General features: G+C 39.2%; 1 long non-coding RNA gene across 2 annotated transcripts; it reads left to right on the top strand.

Annotated features, from left to right (window-relative positions):
- Window positions 1-3416: 3416 nt before the first annotated feature.
- Window positions 3417-5504, top strand: LOC120070822 (uncharacterized). Of its 2 annotated transcripts, XR_016527855.1 has the most exons (4): window positions 3417-3826; window positions 3909-4001; window positions 4339-4403; window positions 5265-5504. It is a non-coding gene; the product is annotated as an uncharacterized LOC120070822 (long non-coding RNA). The 2 variants fall into 2 exon arrangements; XR_016527854.1 differs by lacking the exon at window positions 4339-4403.
- The last annotated feature ends 2339 nt before the right edge of the window (window positions 5505-7843 follow it).

Below are 7843 nucleotides of genomic sequence, written 5' to 3'. Positions count from 1 at the left end.
TACCCTTTGTGCATAGGTGAAGGACCAAGATATACACACTTTCTGCTGTGAAACTCAAACTTGTGGGACTGATAGGGCCGCAAATGAGGGTAGCAGGCACATCCAAACACTTTGAACGATAGCAGATCCAATTTCTTTCCAAGTTGTGCTTCCATTGGGCTGATGTCCTGAAGAATAGAGGAAGGAAAACCATTAATAAGAAGCACAAAAATTTGAAAGGCATACCACCATAGATGTAGGGGCATCCTAGCTTGAGCAAGAAGTGTTAAACCAGTCTCAACAATGTGCCTATGTTTGTGCTCAGCACGACCATTTTGAGCTGATGTGTAGGGGCAGGACAATCTGATACAGATTTCCAGCTGTGTACACAATTGAATAACAAGTTGGTATTCTCCTACTCCATCCATTTGCAAGGTGCCAATGCTTCTTTTAAACTGTGTTCGGACAAGGGCTTGAAAATTCTGAAAGGCCATTAATGTGTCACTATTTTGTTTTAGGGGATAAAGCCAAGTGAACCTGCTAAAGTCATCCATAAAAAGAACATAATATCTATAGCCATTTGCAGATAGAATTGGGGTTGGCCCCTAAAGATCAGTATGAACTGACTCAAAGAGTTGTTTGGCACGAGACAATGAGTCATTAAACGGTAGATTATGTGACTTTCCAAATTGACATGCTTCACAAAAAAAACTTTTCATTGAAAATATTTTTCAGATTATATCCACTAATAAGTTTAGACAAAATTTTAGAGAATGGATGGCCTAAACGTCTATGGAGGAGTAGTTTGGAGATGGTGGTACTGATTGTAAGAGCAGCAGATGAAGAGAACTGGTTGAACCAATCTGTCAAACGAGCACCTGAGGATCCTGATATGGAGGGTGCATTATTTATCAGCTGGTTGACATTGTCCAAGAGGTAGAGTCCATCTTTAAGTCGGCCGGTCAGAAGTGCCACCTCCGAGTCCTTGTCCTTAACCACACAAGAATCAACATGAAATTCAACCACAACATTATTATCATTTGCTAACTTGGAAACACTGACTAAGTTTTTGGTGATTGCAAGTACATAAAGTATGTTTAACAGGGACAAAATGCCATTCTTAGTATGTAAGTTTGAGTGTCCTGACTGAGATAAGCTAAGAGGAGTGTCATTACCAACAACAACTCTGTCATTACCTGTGTAGTTGGAGGAGGATTGAAGGAAGTTTGGACTGCTGGTTACTTGAGTTGAGGCCCCACTGTCAACATACCAGTTGGGGTCAGCTACTGTTTCAGGTGAGGCAGCTGTTGAGTGAGCAACTAAGGCTGAGGAAGACTGTTCTTGGTTCCTATTTGAAGGAAGCTGAGTGGATTCTGCTCGAGTATGAGTCTGTCTTAGATTATCAAACTCTTTGTTGTATTGAAAGTAACATATATCAGCAGTATGGCCTAATTTTCCACAAGTTTGACAGGTAGGCCTGGTTGTAAAAGCACTGTTCCATTGACCACGACCTCTATTTCTTCCTCCTCCACCTCTGTAATTTGACAATTGGTTGTATCCATAGGAGTTTCGATGGGAGTTTGGTGGAGTGTTGGGGCTATTCTGTACCACATTTACTAATGGAGAGTTCAGAGAGATGGACATGTTTTTCATACCAGTAACACCAGAAATAATGGCAAGCTGATACTCGAGTCTCTTTTCATATGATAGCAGATCAAATTGGAGGTCAGACCACTTGGTTGTGCCCTTGGTTTGCACTGCCACCACGACCGGATTGTACTCCTCATCCAGGCCAGCCAACACTTGAGATATAAGGTCAGAAGGAGTCACTGGTAAACCTGTAAGAGCAAGACTATCAAAATATTTCTTCATCACAGTTAAATACTCACTCATCTTCAGGGCTGCCTTGCGAGTTTATTGGAACATTCTCTTCAGATAATCCGTTTCAGCTCTAGATTGAACTCCAACCAACTCTTTGACGTCTTCCCACAGTTCTCTTAATGTTTGGTGTCCCATTACTTGAGTAGAAATTTCTTGGGCCATAAAGTTGTAGAGCCAACCCAAGAGTAGTTGGTCGATTGCTATCCATGCTTCATAGGCTAGATTAGGCTGCAACTTAGCTCCTACTGATCTTGCAGGTGTTAGATCAGCATTGGAGCTTTCTCTTGAGTTTTCATTCGCCTGTCTTACAATAAATCAACTTGGGCAGGTGTTTTCTCCGGTAAGGAAGCCTTCTAGATGATAGCTTCTAAGTATTAGCCATGCTAGGTTTTGCCAGAGGAGAAAGTTGGACCTATCCATCTTAATGGATGTCACCTGGTTTAGTAGTTGGTTCAAAGGTGGATATGTGATGTTACCATTGTTAATGATGCCTGGAAAGGTAGGCTGAGGAATAGCTGGGGGATTTGCCATCTTGGATCAATTTACTTATCAAAAGTGTTGATAAAAACGTGGACTGAAGCTCTGATACCAAATCAGAATTTTGCTGAAATAAGAAGAAGAAGAAGAAGAAGAAGGTAGATGACAGACTAAAAAAGATGGCAGTAGACCTGATGCTTTCACGTGGAAGGTAAAGACTCTTCTTCCTCCTTATTTTGTATTTAATTTTTGAGTGTTTTCTTCAACACTTCTTATGATATTCTTTACAGAATGAATAAGGAATATGTACACCAATTTGGATATAAGAAACGACAAAATAAAGGGAATCACCAAAATAACCACTTCTGTCATTTTGTTGGGTTGCAGGTTGTCAAGCAATTCTTGGTTATACCAGAAACCGTTTAGGGAGAGAGAGAGGCCACGGTGGCTCCATGTTGGACCCCTTCTTGTGCTGGAGATGCTGAGGTGGTATCCTTGTCAGTGGCACGAGGAAGAAAATATTTGGGTTAAACATCCATAACCAATAAAGTTTCCAATTACAAGCTTGATTTCAGCGCCTAATCCATCGTTAATAATCTTAAACACTTAATTTCTTTCTCTTTTCAAGCCGTCACTTCATTTCATCTCATTAGGAGCCGCCGCCGACGAATTTGGTGAATAAAAAGTGTCACGTTAATTGAATGCAATGGTTGATTTACTTATTTTTTTCTGGGTCTAATCTAATTTGCTTGATTTGCATATAGGTTGCCTTGAATTTGATTATCTTACATATTCTTGTATATGAGACTTGTACTTTTAGCGGGGGATTTTTCTATTTTCATGAATATTGTAACACCTCAAATTTTGTTAGTAATGTAATTTCAGTAATTTCTTTTAATTGGGGGTGTTTTTGGAATTTTGGACTTTAAGTATAATTGCGGGAATTTAATTATTGACTTTGGAAATTATTTATATTGGAAATGAATGATAGGAGTTAATTCTTTTTGAAAGGAAAGAAATTTAAAGAATTTATGTAGATTAAGAAAAAAATAAAATAAAATAAAATATATTTTATTCTTATTTTTATTCTTTCCTTTTCTTTCTCTCCCTCCCTTCCCTTCTTCTTCCTTGGGCAAACACCCCCCCTCGTGAAAACCCTCGTCGTCGCCCCCCTCACGAATCTCGCCAGCCATGAAGTTGATTGACGTCGTGAGTCCGCCGTCGCCCAACCCTGTTTGATTGAGGTCAAGCTGCTCGTCCAAGATCTCTGTCATTGCTCGTCGTCGATCTCGACCAGTCGGCCAACCGTGTCTATCCAAGCGCCACCCTACTCGTTCAGTCGCCCCGCCGTTGTCGAGGTCCGATCGCACTACAGCCGAGTTTTAGATCGGCTTGTTCCGATCGTGATTTTTCTGACTTCACCTTTGTCCGTTCTAGCTCTGCCACCAGCCGTCAACGCCATTCCTTTGGGTTTCACCAGAGTTTTGGAGTAAGATCTAAATGATTTTCATGGGTTTGTTGAGGATCTTGAATACCCAATAAATAATGTGTTTAATTATCACTTCAATCAGGATTTTGGAGGTTGGACTTGATAGTTTGAAGGAGTTTAAGTGACTTTTGGCATGTTGGCGAGCAAAGTTAAAGTGATTTCGGCAAGGATTTTGGTATGATTTGGGGCTTTGTTACTTGTTTGGTTCGAGTGTAATTTATACAAATTAAGTTATTAAGTTTTGTTGTTGATTTTTGTGGGATTTTACTCTTAGAAGTGTGAACCTAGAGGTTAAATTTTATTTTCGTTTATGTACTAGGATTAAATTCCAAGATTGTGAAGATTAGAAGGGTGTTGGTTGCTTGAGTAATTATTTGGTCTTAAATTCCACGTTTGGAGGTGAATTCGAATCGGACCACACCTTAGATAAGTTTATTTGGAAATATTTGGTAATATTTGGGTGTTTGGAATTAGGATTGAGTTATTAATTTTAAAGCTTGATTTATGTTTAGGCTTGATTAAGGATTCAAGAATTTCACAAAGATTCAATTGCTTTATGATTCGACCTAATATCAAGGTAAGTAACCTTACTATTGGAAACTGCCCACGGGCCAGGCACTAGATATATGCTAGCATGATCGTTGATATTATGACAGAACGATAGCATGATAGACTGATAGAATAGTATAACCGATGTATGTTCTTGTATGAGGATCTGAAAGATTAATTGTGCACATAGATAGTTGAATGCTACCATGAAGTGATATTTGATTCCATGGGGTTGTATTTGATCTGAGGATGTTGAGACGTATATGTATGTTGTAGAGCCATGATGTTGAGATGTATATGTATGCCGTAGAACTATGATGTTGAGATGTATATTTATGTTACAGAACCATGTTGTGATACATGTGATGTTGAGATTGTGATAGTGTCCTCACTGATTAGTTAGATGCCCACTAGATGTTGTGTTTCCTTTGAGATTCACTAAAGGTGGTAGTTTCCTTCGGGATCCGCCAGAGGTTGTGTTTCCTTTGGGATTCACTAGAGATGGTATTATCCTTTGGGATTCACTAGAGGTTGTGTTTCCTTCGGGATTCACTAGAGGTGGTGTTATCCTTCGGGATTCACCAGAGGTTGTGTTTCCTTCGGGATCCACTAGAGATTGTGTTTCCTTCGAAATTCACTAGAGGTGGTGCTTTCCTTTGGGATTCACCAGAGGTTGTGGGTCCTACGGGACTTACTAAAGGTAGTGGGCATACTTAACTACAGTAGGATAAAAATCAGTTTTTCATGTAAGAGTTCCATGAGGACTAGAGGTGTATTTATGTTCCACCAGAGGTAGGCATCTAGAGGACATAGATGTCTAGCCTGACCCAGTAGTGGGGTTACTTACTGAGTATTTTTATACACATCCTTTCTCATATTATTGTTTCAGGTAAAGGTAGAGATGCACCAGCGACTGACAAGAGGAATCCTCGATCGAGCCACCGGGGACTAGTTTACATGCTTCCGCTCATATTTTAATATTTCTATTATGTTTTACATTTTCAATTTTAAGTTTCGAGACTACTATTTCAGTTTTATTTTTTAGACTTATCTCTTTTCATGATTTATGGGTACCCTATCCTTTGACTTTAAGTATTTGAAATTAATGCAAATCTTTCTAGTTATCTCATTTATTTAGCATTTATTTCATTATAAAAGAATGTCATTTTAACTTACATGCATGCATATGTTAGTAACGACCTAGCTTGAGTCTTAGGGGGTTAAGTCGTTACAGTTGGAATCAGAGCCCATGTTTTGGGTTCTGAAGATTAATGATGCTATATTTTATGTAATGAAAATATGGATGATATGCGTTGATGGATTTGCATTGTGCACTCAAGTTTCCCCAGTGGAATTCAAGTGTAAATTCCTATGAGTTTTCTGGTAAGTCCAGGGTCGAACACAGGGACTTGTGAAAATAGTTGTGTTGGTGATTTTTATGAAGACTTTGTGGTAACCAAGTAAATAAATAAAGTGTGGGTGTGTTGTTGCGTTGATGAAAAAAAAGAAGTAAATAAAGGCGGCAGATTTGAGAAAGATAGTTGCGTTGATAGATGTAATGAGTATACGATGAACGAATTGAGAAGATCTTTAGCTAGTGTTACTGGGGAATGCGTCAAACTTTGCGATCATGTTATAACCATGCACAGCAAGTCATTTCCCAATGTAAATGTGATGCTCCTAAGTCTAGGACGCATGTGTTGAATGTAAAATGTCCATAGAGCTTATCCCTAAGTCTCTACTCTTGTCCTATGCGTTGATGCAAAATGCATGAAAGCAAGGTGACCGCATACAATCATATCTTATTGCTAAGATGCATTAATAACAAATAGTGCTCATTCCTAAGCGCCTATCTCCTGTTTATGCATTCTAATCTGGTTCTTCCAAACCTAGATTCTGACCTGACCTTCCCAAGTCTAGATCCTGTCTTTAGACTACCCTCCCAAGTATCTCTAATAGATGAATGAATCATACATAAACAAGATAACTGCAAAGATGAAGATTCCCTCGTTATGCTAGCTAACTACTTTTCAACCCATTCAACTAATTTAGCTACTCATGCATAAATAACAGAGAGTGAACAGATATAGAGAAAGACATTCCATTCTTATAACTGAGTTGAGTACAAAATGACAATGGAAAGTAAAGGTAGAAAGCCTGGTAGTAATTCCTTATTGACCGAGGCTTTTTAACTGAATCTCTATTCTGATCTACAAATGTTCCCACCTCTGCAGGCGTCGGCCCTCTCTCTACCTTGGAGCTTTCGGTGCTTTCCCAAGCTTATCAGAACAATCTACCGGCACACCTTTTTCCTCGTGTCCGCCTTAAAATGAAAGAAAACTATGGACAGAGGCGTGAACTTGTAAAGTGATGAAGTAATCGACTACTTAACCCCTTCTCTAAAGAATGCACTTGGTATTTATAGAGTTTCCATGGTGAAAGGCGGTTTTTCTCTCCCGGTTGTACAGATGGGACAACTTTAATTTCTGACTGATGCACTGGATAATTGTCACCGATAAAGCTGAATGTACTTCGTGATCGTTATCGGTTGTCAACTTAATTTGGATCCGACTGCCGTCAGCTTTCTGCCCCATCGCTCTTAATTGTCCTTTCACCCGGATGCGCCCACCATGTTGCGCTGACCAAGTTGCTGTGCTTCTTCTTGGGCGAATGTTTGCGAGCACGATCAACGCAAAGTCTTGCGGTGAAGTTGCACTCGACCAATGTATTCCTATGATCGCAATCTCTACATTGCATTAATGCATATTCTGCATAAAAATGTAAAGATCAACTGTCCTAATGCGTTGGACGCATGCAACCGCAATATTATAGAATTTATGCTTAATGGATGCAATTTAACATATTTCATCAACACAATCCAACATTTTTAAGAACTTAGTAATATGATAACGTGCATTTTTGCCCGTTATCACACCCCCAAATTTAAATAATGCTTGTCATCAAGCATAAGCTAAAGATTCCTTTAGCAAGTTAACCGCAAAGTTTTCTTTCCCTAGATTTCTCATGGATACTTCGTTCAAATCCTATATGCCAGAATTTCCTTAAGTCTTATTCAAGTCTCTTCCTAAAATATTTTTAAGACTTAGGAATTGCAAGCTTAACTTTCAAAAGGACTTTACTAAATTTCGGAACATCGCATGATTTATTTCAAAAAGAAAGTTTTCCTCCGGGGTGTCAAATGATTTATCCTTACACAAAAATTTTCTTTATTGCTATTTTTTTTCTGACCTTGCGCTGATTCGAGTGCCTTGCCTTCGTTTTGGCTTGCCTCTACGTGTGTCATGTAGACATCCAACTATGAGTAATGCATTCTTTCTCAGACTAAACTCATACCGATTTAGCAGTGGAGTTGCAGTCATTGATTTATGTGTTGATCCTGGTGACTTACTTTCGTTTTGGCTTGCCCCCACGTGTGTCATGCGAACATCCAACTACGGGTAAGTGCCT

The sequence above is a fragment of the Benincasa hispida genome, chromosome 2 (genome assembly GCF_027475165.1).
Source record: "Benincasa hispida cultivar pf3 chromosome 2, pf3_genome.v1.1, whole genome shotgun sequence".
Taxonomy (NCBI): domain Eukaryota; kingdom Viridiplantae; phylum Streptophyta; class Magnoliopsida; order Cucurbitales; family Cucurbitaceae; genus Benincasa; species Benincasa hispida.
The sequence above is the reverse complement of the archived record's forward strand: the minus strand, read 5'-3'. Positions and strand labels throughout refer to the sequence as shown.